We start from the raw sequence: 16,018 nt of genomic DNA, 5'->3' as shown, positions 1-16,018 counted from the left end.
TTCATTAAATTTGGTGACAAACTGGTCACAATTGTGGGAACATGGTTTCACAATCTTCGGGGGCCTCAGTTAAAGGGATAGTTTGCCAAAAATGAAAATTCTCATAATTTACTTGCCCTCATGACATCCCTGATGTGTGTGACTTTCTTTCTTCTGCAGAACACAAATTAAGATTTTTCTGTAGGTCCATATAATGCAAGTGAATGGTGACCAAAACTTTGAAGCTCAAAAAAGCACATTAAGTCATCATAAAATTAATCCATATGACTCCAGTGGTTAAATATATGTATTCAGAAGCGATTTGATTGGTGTGTGTGAGAAACAGATCAATATTTAATTCCTTATTTACTATAAATTCTCCTCCCTGTCCAGTATGTAATGAAATACACAAAGAATGTGAATCACCAAAAACAAAACAAGAACTCTTAGGAGAGAACAATGCTAAGGCGATTTATAGTAAAAATAGACTTCTATATTTATCTGTTTTACACCCACACCTATCATATCACTTCTGAAGATATGAATTCAACCACTGGAGTCATATGGATTACTTTTATGCTGCCTTTGTGTGCTTTTTGAGCTTCAAAGGTTTGGTCACCATTCACTTGCATTGTATGGAGCTACAGAGCTGAAATATTGTTCTAAAAATATTTGTGTTCTGCAGAAGAAAGAAAGTCACACACATCTGGGATGACATGAGGGTGAGTAAATTATGATGTGTATTTTCATTTTTGGGTGAACTATCCCTATCACTATAACTAAACACCTGCTCAGTGTCTGATTCCACCCACGCGGGGATAGAGGGAACGAACCGAGTGCGGGGATGAGCGGGGGATTGGGGGCACCTGAGACTCGTAGTGACGGATTAATTGAGAGCTGCTGTCAGACTCTATGTTACTATTATTCCTCACACGGTCGCAAGACGACATGTACATGAATCTGGCGTGGTGAGCTGGAACCTGCTTACGTCAGCTGTCACCGCTTACGTCACGAAGTACCGCAACAGCCAGTAGGAAAATTCAACTGCAGTAGCCACCGTTCAACCTGAAGAGGGCAGCACTCAGACGTTTTTACACCATATATTGTAGAATTAAAACACTTTATACACAAATGTCAAAAAAATTACTTGAATCAATGACCAGTACTAATAAAGCCCCATGCTTACAGATCATTAACTAAAAAACGTTGGTTTAGGGTTTAGTTACCCTTTAAGGCTCTCAATGGCAGCCATTTGCCAAGGTTGACTAAATGTATTTAGTCAACTGGCTTGTGTATTTAATATCTTCAATCTAAAAATAAATATTTATTGGAAATGTGAAGGTTATCCTTGCCTTTTTTTATGAGAAATGCTGCATCACATGCCAAAATTGCATGTTGCGTGTAAAGTGACATATAACAGACACTCTTATTGTCATGTTGATTTTATTTTTGTTTTATAGTCATTGGATCCTGAGAGTGAACTAGCCTCTTTGTCCTTGTCGACAGAAACCGAAAAGGAAAACACAAGCCATAATAAGGAGATCAGCAAAAAGGACACTCTGCAGAAGGCTGGTCAGGTGCAGCAATGGTGGCGTTTCTACTCTCAGGGCAGACATTGCTATTGCAGGAAGAGGTGCCGCTTTATTCACCAGAGAGCTACAGCCATACATGCACAGAAAGAGGTACAGAACCGTTCAGCTTCACAGGCAGAACACAAAGAAAAGGAAGAAAAGGTGGATGGCCACCCATCAGACCCTCAACAGCAGTCAAGGAATAGTGGCCATGCTGGTAAAGAAGAGATTCTTCCGCTGTCCCTTTTAGCACCCCCAGCAACTTCTGCCTTTGGAGGACTGGCCTCATGGCTCGAGAGAGGAGCAGCTTTAGGCCCTCTGCTCAGGCCACACATCCTCCTAAAACTCAAGAGCAGGTCCAACTGGCTGAACTTACTGAAGAAATCTGCAACCAGCTAAGAGCCTCTGAAATCCCTCAACTGATGAAGAGATTCCCAAAAGACAAGCTCATTATCCAGTAGAGAGAATACGGCCAGTTTACCTACTAAAGAGTCATGATGCAGGCCACAGACCCCGAATGGGTAAAGACTGTTTGTCTAGATTAGAGACAGAGTAGATTAGAGTACTGGCAGTGTGCACATGTAGAACAACCTGAGCAATATTTTGCCAAATGTTATTCGGTGTTATTTCTGAGGGAATTAATGAGTGCTGAAGTGTTTCCCTAACCTTTGTACCAGTACATACAGCTGAATATGCACAATTGAACAAAAATCACATTATGAACTCTTAAGAATACAGGTCAAGAGAAATAAGATCAAGAATGGATTACTGTAGGTTTTTTTGTGTGTTTTTTTTGCTATGTCTCTTTCAGACATAAGGCTACAGAAGCCTGAGTGGACTTTCCTTATTTTTGTTTTGAAACTATGGATTCAAATAACGTCTATGGTTTTATTTAGACTCCCAATTTGAACTTTGACACATTCATTGACATTTTCTTTGAAACACAAAAGATGAACATATTCTGAACATGTAAATTAAAGTGGATAAACAGCAATTGTATAGATTTATTTGTTTTATATTTTACATTATATTTAAATATAAACATGAAGTTTAATCTGATTCTATCACATTCTTGCAAAATTCACTTAACTGGCATGCCAGATACAGTTATGGTATTATTATATAGTGTTAACAAAACACAGTTGTGTTTAAATTTTTGGAGGGAACAGTTTGCCAAACTAGTTGTGTTTTGCTATTGGTAGATATAAATACTTGTATATGTAATGTTAATACTTACAGTATGAATCTACACCATATACGTGATTTATGCTAATTTATCATAGGTATTCACTGTGGATGTCCCAGAGGACCAGGACATACCATCCCTTATGGACAGGGTTGGGACTCAGGAGGGTAACTTTTGAAATGTATTCCACTACAGATTACAGAATACATGCTGTAAAATGTAATTTGTAATGTATTCCGTTAGATTAATCAAGGTCAGTAACGTATTCTAAATAATTTGGATTACTTCTTCAGCACTGGTTTTGACTATAAAAGCTCTGCCAGTACAGTTAGACAAAATACACATGTTAAAATACAGTCTCTGAAAAACCTAAATATCTTATGCTGTGTTGTTTCTAAAACAAGATAAATCAAATTGATCTTAAGGATTTTAAGAGGAAAACAATGCAAATTTTTGTATCAAAAATAAGATTTTTGCCCTAATATCAAATAGTCTTATTAGAAAAAAGAAAGTATGATCCAATGTTAATTTTCTTGATAAAAAAATACGATCGTGTCTGGTAACATGTGCATGTAAAATGGCTAGAAATAGTATTTTAGCTTGGCGTAAAGCTGACAATTTACACAAGGTTTATTACTATTTCTTCTGCTCCAAATTTACTTCAAATTTCTCTGTCTGCTCGTAAGAATGTAACACATCATAAGAAATTGTTTCTCTGCTGTTCAAATCCACTTTGGATCGCATCATTTATATGTATAAATGTTTTCCATCTGAAAGGACTAAATATTAAATGAAACAAATTACAATAAAATGCAAAGTAATCTCATCAGTAATCAAAATACTTTTTGAATGTAACTGTATTCTAATTACCAATTATTTAAATTGTATCTGCTGTGAAATACAGTTACTTATATTTTGTATTTTAAATACGTATTCCCATTACATGTATTCTGTTACTCCCCAAAACTGCGTATGGAGAGGCGAGAATAAAAACTGGAACTGGTTTTGGTTCTGTTGATTGGGTGATTGCACACAAATTTGATGGCATTGTTCACACAAAAATGAAAATGTATTCAAATCATGTAAGTCAGATAGTAAACCAAATTACTTATTATTTTATTCTGTTCGAATGCAGACATGTTCAGAAAGTCTCAGAAGATTGGTTAATGTGTATACATGCCACTAATCAGCTGATGGGGAGTGTTGAGTTGCTATTTAGGCTGTACTTATGTTGGCTGCACTGTAACAACTGTGAGCCAGACAGATGAGACTTATTTTATGACCTCTCCTGAGAGTATAAAGAGTGGTGTATATTGTAACCACTGTGTGGATTGACCGTATCTGATTAAATGATGTCAAGGAACAGCAGTCTGAAATCTAACTCGAACAACTATCTGAAATCCAGTCTTGGCAAGGCAAGACAGATCTATTTCCCTCGTTTTGCATGACACTGTAACCTCCGCTAGTCTTTTTGTGTTGTTCAGGCTTAATTTGAACTACTAGTAACTGTCATCTGCAAACTGATTGAGAAAAATGGTAAAAGCAATTAAGCCCTAACTAATAAGAATATTATGAAATAATTAGGCTTTGGTTTACCTGTTACAACAGAGTGCAACTTTAAAGGGATAGTTCACCCAAAAATGAAAATTCTCTTATCATTTTCTCACACTCCTGACATCCCAGATGTGTATGACCTTCTTTCTTTTGCAGAACACAAACAAAATTTGTTAGACAAATATCTCAATTCTGTAGGTCCATACAATTCATGTGAATGGCAACCAAAAGCTCCTAAAATTACTTAAAGGCAGCATAAAAGTAATCCATATGACTCCAGTGGTGTATTCCATGTCTTCTGAAACAATCCAGATGATTATGGGTGAGAACAGACCAAACTCTAACTCCTTTTTCACTGTAAATCTTGCAATGCAGTCTCTTAACATGATTATAATTTTAAGCTCGATTACACTTCCTAGTGCTTGACGCAGAGAACTAGATGATGCTAGGCAGTGTAATCGAGCTTGAAATTATGATCTCCAAGAAGATTGCTAATGTCAAGAGTTATAGGAAAAATTCCTTACATTTTGGTCTGTTCTCACCCAAAACTGATTAGATCACTTCAGCAAACATGGATTAAACCACTGAAGTTTATGAAATACTTCTAAACTGCCTTCATGTGCTTTTGGAGCTTCAAAGTTTTGGTCACCATTCACTTGCATTCCAATGACCTACAGCGCCGAAATATTCTTTTAAAAATATTAATTGTTCTGCAGAAGAAAGAAAGTCATACACATCTGGGATAGCATGAGGGTAAGTACAAGATGAGATAATCTTTTATTTTTAGGTGCACTATTATTGAAATGGCTTGACGCACACATTTCTGTTTCCTGTGATGGAAAGGACATATTATAGGGCTCGTCCCCCCCTTTTTAATTTACATTGTTAGTTGCTCATGCTAATTAGCAACATTTTCTAATCTCTCTTCCCAGTTGAAAAAAGACATTGACCTAGAGAGGGCTGGAATACAGTTTGTCCCCTATGAGCAACTCAAGGTAACAGTTTTTAAGAGCTAGGCCAAAAAATCTGACACTCCTGAGCATATAGTGTCACTCACTGTGGTTTCAGGGGAAGATGTGGAGGAGGAAGAAGAAGAGCATGGTGAAGCTGGAGGAGAGGAGGAAGAGACTGCTCTCAGTAGTGCTGGGGAGGAAAGTGGTGAAGGTGGAGATCATCAAAACCAGAGAACGACGGAGAGGCACTGGGATCAAACTACTTGGGCTCAGACTGAAAGAATAAACAACTACTGTGGTGGCCAGACAGCTCGTGGTGTCCCTACAGTGCAGCAGGTGAACTTCAGTCTCTATTACTGTGTCCAGAGAAAACCCCAGTGGTTGCATATGTTTGTTTAGATGTTAATCAGAGATGCTGAACAAAACTGTGGTCTGTTTTCCCCTGGTATTAACCTCCAGCTTGAGTTATCAGATCACAAGTGGTCTGTATATTCAACACATTTTGTTTATATATACACACCGATCAGCCACAACATTAAAACCACCTGCCTAATATTGTGTAAATCCCCCTCATGCCATCAAAACAGCGCCAACCCGCATCTCAGAATAGCATTCTTTGATGAATTTGTCAGTTTGAAGCAGTCTGGCCATTCTCTGTTGACCTCTCTCATCAACAAGGCATTTCCATCTACAGAACAGCCCCTCACTGGATGTGGAAGAAGTGCAGTACATAGAATTCATTCAGATACGGGTCAGGAGCTTTAGTTAATGTTCACATCAACTATCAAAATGGGGAAAAGTTTTTTTTATCTCAGTGATTTGGCGCATGGCATGAACTGTTGTGCATGAAAATCCCAGGAGATCAACAGTCTCTAGAATTTACTCCAAATGGTGCCACAAACAAAAAACATCCAGTGAGTGTCAGTTCTGTGAGAATGCCTTGTTGATGAGAGAGGTCAACAGAGAATGGTCAGACTGTTTCAAACTGACAAAGTCTACGGTAACTCAGATAACCGCTCTGTACAATTTTGGTGTGAAGAATATCATCTCAGAATGCTATTCTGAGATGCGGGTTGGTGCTGTTTTGGCAGCACGAGGGGGACCTACACAATATTAGGCAGGTGGTTTTAATGTTGTGACTGATCGGTTTAAACAGTTGAAGTCAGAAGTTTACATGCACCTTAGCCAAATACATTAAAACTCAGTTTTTCACACACATTTTCTATCAGATTGAGGTCAGGGCTTTGTGATGGCCACTCCAATACCTTGACTTTGTTGTTCTTAAGCCATTTTGCCACAAATTTGGAGGTATTCTTGGTGTCATTGTCCATTTGGAAAACCCATTTGTGACTGAGCTTTAACTTCCTGGCTGAAGTCTTGAGATGGTGCTTCAATTTATCCACGTAATTTTACTTCCTCATGATGATATCTATTTTGTGAAGTACACCAGTCTCTCCTGCAGCAAAGCAACCCCACAACATGATGCATCCATCCCCATGCTTCACAGTTGCGATGGTGTTCTTGGGTTTGCAAGCCTCACCCTTTTTCCTCCAAACATAACTATGGTCATTATGGCCAAACAGTTCAGTTTTTGTTTCATTAGACCAGAGGACATTACTCCAAAAAGTAAGATTTACCCCATGTGCACTTGCAAACTGTAGTCTGGCTTTTTTATGGTGGCTTCCTCCTTGCTGAGCAGCCTTTCGGGTTATGTCGATATAGGACTCGTTTTACTGTGGATATAGATACTTGTCTACCTGGTTCCTTTGCTGTTGTTCTAGGATTGATCTGCACTTTTTGCACCAAACTACATTCATCTCTAGGAGACAGAATGAGTCTCCTTCCTGAGTGGTATGATGGCTGCGTGGTCCCATGGTGTTTATACTTACGTACTTTGTTTTTTACAGATGAATGTGGTACTTTCACAATTTTTTTTTTCTAGAATATGGTAGGTGTATATTTTATTGGTACGTCATGCTTCTAAACTGTTGATAAATCATGTGTGGAATGCTCTCGCTCTGAGGGAGGGAGAACACTGGAAAACTTCTTCAGGTAACAGGGTTTTTATTCTTTTTATTGGGTACACAATGCTGTCTTTCGTGGGAACACTGGGTTCCCTTGTCATTCTCTCTCTCCCTGAGGCTCTGTCGCTGCTGCTCTTTTATGCCGCTCTCCCCATGCTTACTGAAATTAGACACAGGTGTTAGACATAATTTAGCTCAGGTGTAAGCGCCCTTACCCCTTTTCTCTCCCGGACGGGCGCTTGACCACGCCCCCGCTGCCACATACCCCCACCGCCCAACTCACGCCGGGGCGTCATCCGGCCTGCCTACCACCCCCCCCCCCATTTCTGGAGAGGAAGTCAGCGGCAGCCATCTGCACCCCCGGTCTGTGGACCACCTTGAACTTAAAAGGCTGGCGGGCCAGATACCAACGGGTGATCCGGGCGTTAGTATCCTTCATGCGGTGAAGCCACTGGAGTGGGGCGTGATCTGAGCAGAGGGTAAAGGCCCGCCCCAGCAGGTAGTATCGGAGCGTGAGGACCGCCCACTTGATGGCCAGACATTCCTTCTCGCACCGGGCGCTCCTCCCCTTCCACCACCTGCGAGAGTACGGCCCCCAGCCCTCTGTCTGAAGCGTCCGTCTGCAATACAAAAGGGAGAGAGAAGTCAGGTGCATGCAGAAGCGGCCCCCCTCAAAGTGCAGCTTTAATCTGTATAAACACCTGTTGGCACTGCTTCGACCATTGGACCGGATCTGGAGCCCCCTTTTTAGTGAGGTCAGTCAGCGGGCTGGTGACATCCGAATAATTAGGCACAAACCTCCTATAATAGCCGGCCAGCCCCAGGAACTGCCTCACCCCCTTTTTGGTCTTAGGTCTAGGGCAAGTCGCAATCGCCGCGGTTTTGTCAATTTGGGGATGCATCTGGCCATGACCCAAGTGGAACCCCAGATACCGTACCTCCACAAGCCCAATCGCGCACTTCTTAGGATTTGCTGTGAGCCCGGCCCGCCGCAGCGATCTCAGGACGGCCCTCAGATGTTGCATGTGCCACTGCCAGTCATTGCTATAAATGATGATATCATCTAAATAGGCAGCGGCATACGCAGTGTGAGGTCTGAGGATCCTATCCATGAGACGCTGAAACGTGGCTGGTGCGCCAAACAAACCGAAAGGAAGCGTCACAAATTGGTGTACTCCAAACGGTGTGGTGAAGGCGGTTTTCTCACGGGACATAACCCTTCGTTAAATCCAAGGTCGAATAAAAACGAGCAGTACCTAACCGATCGAGCAATTCATCAACACGGGGCATTGGGTACGCGTCAAATTTAGAGACCGCGTTGACTTTTCTGTAATCCACACAGAATCGAACAGACCCATCGCTCTTGGGAACAAGAACCACCGGGCTGGACCAATCACTGTGGGACTCTTCTATTACTCCCAATTCAAGCATTGCATCCAATTCTTCCCGAACTATTTTTTTTTATGTTCCGTAGCTGATAGGGCGGCTACTGAACCACCACCCCGCTCGGTCTCGATGTGGTGCTGTATGAGATCTGTACGGCCCGGCAGAGGGGTAAACACATTTGCAAATTCTTTTTGTATTTCTGAAACCTCCATGAGTTGGCGGTGAGAGGTGATCACCACAAGTAACCGGGATGTTAAGATTGGGGGTTTTGTTTACCTCCGGCCCGAGCTCTGCCCTCTCCGGAACTACCGTGGCCAATGTCACAGAGGCCGCTCCTTCCCTCCACCATTTCAGGAGGTTAAGGTGGTAAATTTGACGTGTGCCCCCTCTATCGGTACGTTTAACCTCATAATCGAGTTCACCTACTCGTCGTGTGACCTCAAAGGGTCCTTGCCACTTGGCGAGTAATTTAGAGCTCGATGTTGGAAGCAATACATGTACCTTATCTCCCGGTGCAAACTCCCTTAGCTGAGTACCCCTGTCATACAGCCGGCGTTGGCGTTCTTGAGCTTGGAGCAGATTCTCCTATGTTAATTGCCCCAGTGTGTGGAGTTTTGCTCGAAGATCAAAAACGTATTGAATTTCATTTTTACTAGTCGAAGGTCCTTCCTCCCATGCTTCGCGGATGACGTCAAGCACCCCGCGCGGGCGCCGCCCATACAGCAGCTCAAACGGGGAAAATCCTGTAGAGGCTTGCGGGACCTCGCGTACTGCAAATAACAGGGGGTCGAGCCATCTATCCCAATTCCTAGCGTCTTCGTGCACGAACTTACGAATCATATTTTTGAGTGTTTTATTAAATCGTTCCACTAGGCCATCCGTCTGCGGATGGTAAACGCTAGTGCGACTCGATTTAATGCCCAACAGTCCGTAAAGCTCGCGAAGTGTACGTGACATAAACGTCGTGCCCTGATCGGTGAGGATTTCTTTCGGAATCCCCACCCGGGTGATTATTTTGAATAGTGCCCCTGCAACACTACATGCTGAGATGTTGCTCAGGGGCACTGCTTCCGGATATCGCGTTGCATAATCCACCAGGACTAATACAAAGCGATGTCCGCGTGCTGTCCGTTCTAATGGCCCGATGAGGTCCATTCCAATTCTCTCAAAGGGGACCTCGATCAGTGGAAGGGGGCGCAATGGCGCTTTTGGGGTGGCCGGCGGATTTACCAGCTGACATTCGCGGCACGCCGCACACCACCTGCGGACGTCGCCGCCAATGCCTGGCCAATAGAAACGGGCTATTAGACGGAGCAGTGTTTTCCTTTCCCCTAGGTGACCTGCCATGGGATTATAATGAGCCACCTGGAAAACCATTTCCCGGTGGCTCTGTGGAATCAACAATTGTGACACATTCTCTTTTGTTTGAGTGTCCTGCGTCACTCTATATAACCGGTCATTTATAATGGAAAAATAAGGGTATGAAATGGCGATGCCCGGCCGGAGTTTTTGACCATCAATTACTCTCACTTGGTCAAAGGCGTGCTTGAGGGTTTCGTCCCGTGACTGCTCCAAAGGGAAGTCCCCCTCCGGGAATTCCCTGAGAGGAGGGGCGATAACCTCACCCCTTCCCTCGTCATTCTGACTGGAAGCCGTCGAGGATGGCCCCGGCTCCGCCTCCCCTGCCAACGCATCGCACATCGCACACCTCCCTATTTTAGTGCAGGACCCATCCGCACAAATTCCCCTTAATATTTTCTTAAAGCCCGGCCAATCAGTCCCCAAAATCAGCGGATGAGTGAGGCGGGAACTAACCGCAGCCTCCAAGCTATGTTTTTCCCCCCGGAATTTTATCAGCAAGGTCACCATAGGATACTTGTGAACATCCCCATGCACACACCTCAACCTCACCAGCTTAGCTGTGCCCAAAGCCCCGGGTTGAACCAAGCGTTGGTGGATGGTGGTCTGATTACACCCTGTATCCAGCAATGCTTGGTAAGTACCCCCTTGATCCTTACCGAAACCGGCACGCTCCAGCCCGATCGGGGCAGTCTGCTGGATATCGGGGACCCGCACCACCGTCCCCACCTCCATCAGCGGACACTGATCCCGAAGTGGCCCGGTCTCCGCGATCTCCAGCAGGCCGGCCCAGGCGCTACGCCTGTACCTGCGGCGGGCGGCCCCCACCTGAGGGGGAGAGCGGCTGAAGGTTGGGGAAGGGGAGTGTGTTGCTTCCCACGGCCAGGAAGCTGGTCTCGGGGGGCCTCCCCGCCTACGTGGGGCAGGAACGGGACCTAGAGAGAAAACAGAACGGGGAGGCAGAAAGGAAGGGGAGGGAACAGGGGAACATACAGGGGAAGGGGGAAGAGAGGGAGAGAGAGAGAGCTCCTCCGCCCTCAGGATAGCCGCCATGTGGTCCTCCGCAAGCCGGACGGCTGCCTCCAGCGATGCCGGGCGGTGGCACTGGACCCACTCTGCCGTTCTCCTAAGCAAGCGCTGGTCGAACTGCTCCAGCACCACCTGGTCGATGATTCCCTCGACGTCGCGGTCCCCCACTAGCAGCCACCTCCGGCAGGCATCCCGAGCCGTTGAGCGAAGGCAAACGGGCGGTCGGAAGTCTCTAGCCTCATGCTTCGGAAGAGCTGGCGATTCTCCTCCGGGCTCCGACCAACCCATTACAGGATGGCTCTCTTCAGATCCGCATAGGCCTGGAGGTTCGCCGCCGGCAGTTGTTGCGCCGCGAGCAGGCCGGCCCAGGCGCTACGTCTGTACCTGCGGCGGCGGGCGCCCCCACCTGAGGGGGAGAGCGGCTGAAGGTTGGGGAAGGGGAGTGTGTTGCTTCCCACGGCCAGGAAGCTGGTCTCGGGGGGCCTCCCCGCCTACGTGGGGCAGGAACGGGACCTAGAGAGAAAACAGAACGGGGAGGCAGAAAGGAAGGGGAGGGAACAGGGGAACATACAAGGGAAGGGGGAAGAGAGGGAGAGAGAGAGAGCTCCTCCGCCCTCAGGATAGCCGCCATGTGGTCCTCCGCAAGCCGGACGGCTGCCTCCAGCGATGCCGGGCGGTGGCACTGGACCCACTCTGCCGTTCTCCTAAGCAAGCGTTGGCCGAACTGCTCCAGCACCACCTGGTCGATGATTCCCTCGACGTCGCGGTCCCCCACTAGCAGCCACCTCCGGCAGGCATCCCGGAGCCGTTGAGCGAAGGCAAACGGGCGGTCGGAAGTCTCTAGCCTCATGCTTCGGAAGAGCTGGCGATTCTCCTCCGGGCTCCGACCAACCCATTGCAGGATGGCTCTCTTCAGATCCGCATAGGCCTGGAGGTTCGCCGCCGGCAGTTGTTGCGCCGCGAGCTGGGCTTCCCCGGACAGAAGAGGAATGAGGCGAGCTGCCCATTGATCGTGCGGCCAGCCCCAGATCTCGGCGGTCTGCTCGAAGAGATCCAGGAACGCTTCCGGATCGTCTGCCTCCCCCATCTTTTGTAACGCGGGCGGGGGCAACAAGGCACGGGGGTCCGGGGTCGTGGCTGCAGCCGGGGCGGCCTCCTGGCTCAGAAGACTCCGGATCGCATGTCGGTCCTCTGCTTGAGCCCGCACGATCTCAAAGAATCGGCGATCCTGGTCCTGCCGGAGCTCAAGCAGGGATTGTTGGTGGCTCTGATGTAATGCAGCGAGGGACTGGAGGACCCCTGCCAACTGGGAGGACTCTACGGGGCGATCACCTTCCATCGTCTCGGGAACGAACAGAGCGGAAAAAACAACAACAACAACAAAAAAAATATATATATATATTTCGTCCCGGGTTTCGGTACCAGTGTGGAATGCTCTCGCTCTGAGGGAGGGAAAACACTGGAAAACTTCTTCAGGTAACAGGGTTTTTATTCTTTTTATTGGGTACACAATGCTGTCTTTCGTGGGAACACTGGGTTCCCTTGTCATTCTCTCTCTCCCTGAGGCTCTGTCACTGCTGCTCTTTTATGCCGCTCTCCCCATGCTTACTGAAATTAGACACAGGTGTTAGACATAATTTAGCTCAGGTGTAAGCGCCCTTACCGCTTTTCTCTCCCGGACGGGTGCTTGACCACGCCCCCGCTGCCACATCATGTTATCTGAGCAACTTGGCTGATTTCTTTTGATTTTCCCATGATGTCAAGCAAACAGGCACTGAGTTTGAAAGCCTTAAAATACATCCACAGGTACAACTCCAATTCAGTACACTTCCTATCAGAAGCTAAATGGCTAATTGTCTAAAGGCTTGACATAATTTTGTGGAATTTTCCAAACTGCTTAAATGCAGTTAACTTGGTGTATGTAAATTTCTGACCCACTGGAATTGTGATATAGTCAATTAAAAGTTAAAAAATCTGTCTGTAAACAATTGTTGGATAAATGACTTGTGTCAAGCGCAAAGTAGATGTCCTAAACGACTTGCGAAAACTATAGTTTGCTAATATTAAATCAGTTGGGGGATTAAAAATGTTTTTTAATCAGTTAAGCATATGTAAACTTGTGAATTCAATTGTATATTTTTTTTTCACCAGATGAGGTTTAATGAGGAAAAAGGTTTATTATTTTGGTATTCATGGTAATTTCCATATAGTTGCATATTTCTTTACACACCCTTTAAAATAATTGATTATCTATTCAAAATAACAAAACATGCATTGAAGTGAAGATACATTTTTTTAATGAAATTGTCAGTGATGAAAGATTTAGAGGCTGCAAATTGTTTTTTATTTCACCTCTAGAGGCTGCTGTTGTTTTGCAGAACCAAGCTGTTCTAACTAGAATCATCCAGTGCCCACCATAGAGGAATACAGAGAAATAAAAAAATATCTTCAGCTATTTCGTTGACAACCAATAGTTCCTAAACGCAACTATTATTGCAGCAATTATTACAAAACCGATATATTGGTCTACCTCTACCCCAGTCTTATGGCTGCTTTGTGACAACGTTTTAGTAAAAGTAAACGGAAGGTGTATTTGCAGGCAACATGCACAGATACAAACAGTCCGTTTGTATTGAAAAACTAGGTTGTCCGTGCTTACTGTGCTGATTTGAAATTTGCGTTGTGCGCTTATGACCACCTCTGGAAGTGGTTTGAGTGAACTGAATCACAAAACATTTTGTACCTTATTCTGTTTTCAGTGCTCTCTACTTGTGATCGGATCACACAAGATGGATGCATGTTAATACCAGGTGTAAAAGGGGCCACACAAACTGTTAAAAACGCAAAGTATTCTATGTGCACCTTCTTGTACTGTAGGTGTAAAGTAAGCGCACAGCTCATTGCCAAACAATGTGAAGCAGTGATCAGGGCAGGCCCAGTATGCTGCACCATTACGGTGATGTTTTGGGCTATCTGGACCATAATGCAACTGTACATGTAGACCTGGTACTGCTGGACTCTGAGTTTAGTGTGGGTTGCCTTAACTGCAATAAGGATGACACAATTCAGGTCTGGGAAAGATTCACTGGAGACACTTGCATTTACTTGACAAAATTGTTTACATTTCTATGCAGCCAGTCTAATGTGTGTGTATATATAGTGTGTGTGTGTGTATACATATGTTCTTCCAGATACTTTTTATCATAGGAAATACATTTACAGGAAGAGCACATCTCATCAGCCATGTGTGTTTCTGAAGATGTAAACCAAAAGCTGGCACATCCTTTAGCATTTGAAATTATAGTTACATCCAGTGTCCAGAAATCAGACAGGTCTCAACTTTGTCCTATTTTCCAGTTACCATTGAATCTGTAGATATTGTGTCAGATTTAGTCTTGCAACGAGTGAGCTTCTCATTACCCTAGACTATATAGAGACCCTGACGTTCAGTAAGGGAAACCTCCACTCGATAAAGGTGCCTGCTAGCATTACAAACAAAGTCACCGGTGGCTAAGGTAACTACAGATAACAGCACATTTGTTCCACTGAATTACATTCCAGGCACACAATATCCGGGTCTTTAAGAGGTTTGTTTTGTTTCAAAAAGCTTTGTCTAGTTTTTGGCTTGAAAAGTCCTCTCGCCTACCTGTTTGACCAACAAAATGCGCTTGGCTCATTTTTACTTCAGCTGTATTGTAATGATGGTGTCTCCTGCCAGATACCCATGCAATGTGTGCCACGATGAGGATCAGGACCATCTTATGGAGCTGGCCAACAGAATGATCTGTAGTTTTTGTGTCAAAGAGCAGGTCAGCCACCCTAACTCTCCTAGACATCCAGAATGAGGCTTACAAATTTAACAAATAGAAACTGTGTTTACAGTCTTTGAATCGATGGGAATGTTTCCCCTCAGTGGGTCAAACAAAAAGGATTGCCCCACATTTTACAAGCCAAGTCAAATTAGAATAGTCTAACATGAAGCATGATATAATAAACCTGGCATTGGGGTCTAAATGTCTGAGACCTCCTCTAATTTAAACCTGGAATTTAAGTTTTAAAGATTTTGGAAGAAACAAATACAAACAAAGAAACATGAATAAGAAATATTTAAGAATCTGCCCACTGCAAAAAATGATTTTCTAGACAAGTATTTTTGTCTTGTATTCCTGTCAAATTATCTAAACTTTCTTAAAACACGATTTATTTACTTGTCAAGCAAAATGGGATAAGATATTAAGTCTTGTTTTAAGATAAATCTGACTAAATTTAGTGAACTTTAGACTCAAAACAAGAAAAAAAATCTGCCAATGGGGTAAGCAAAATAAACTTAATACAAGTTTATTTTGCTTATCCCATTGGCAGATTTTTTTTCTTGTTTTGAGTCTAAAGTTCACTAAATTTAGTCAGATTTATCTTAAAACAAGACTTAATATCTTATCCCATTTTGCTTGACAAGTAAATAAATCGTGTTTTAAGAAAGTTTAGATAATTTGACAGGAATACAAGACAAAAATACTTGTCTAGAAAATCATTTTTTGCAGTGCCCTATTACTTGGAGACTAATCAAATAAGCAAATTTGTCAGGTCACCTTTCCTTGCTTACACTGAAGAACACTTTGAAACATTCTTAAATCATATAATGAGATAACATGGGAAATTAGGTTTTACACAGATTTTTGGAGTCATTCATCTTTGTCACCCAAAAAATATGACATGCCAAATAATTAAATTCATATAAATATAGTTTCTACTTTTCACTCCAATTGTTATCCTGATAATGTAATGAAATCATAGTTTTAAATTCGAAAAAAAAAAAAAATAAATAAATAAAAAAATAATAATTCTCTAGTGATCTCAGAACTTTGGACCCCATTGTAAAAACATAAAGCTCTTGTTTTGTTTTTTTCCCTCTAGCCATACAGCAGGCTGTGGGGGTATGATGACCATAGTGACCTACACAAGTCACTGGGAGGGTGA

At 43.8% G+C, this 16,018-nt stretch overlaps 1 pseudogene; it reads left to right on the top strand.

Moving 5' to 3' along the window:
• Positions 1-2,047: 2,047 nt before the first annotated feature.
• On the top strand, positions 2,048-16,018 carry LOC127623033 (uncharacterized; annotated as a pseudogene).

Source organism: Xyrauchen texanus, chromosome 29 (assembly GCF_025860055.1).
Source record: "Xyrauchen texanus isolate HMW12.3.18 chromosome 29, RBS_HiC_50CHRs, whole genome shotgun sequence".
In the NCBI taxonomy this organism is placed as follows: domain Eukaryota; kingdom Metazoa; phylum Chordata; class Actinopteri; order Cypriniformes; family Catostomidae; genus Xyrauchen; species Xyrauchen texanus.
Note: the sequence above shows the minus strand (reverse complement) of the source record. Positions and strands in the feature narration are given on the sequence as shown.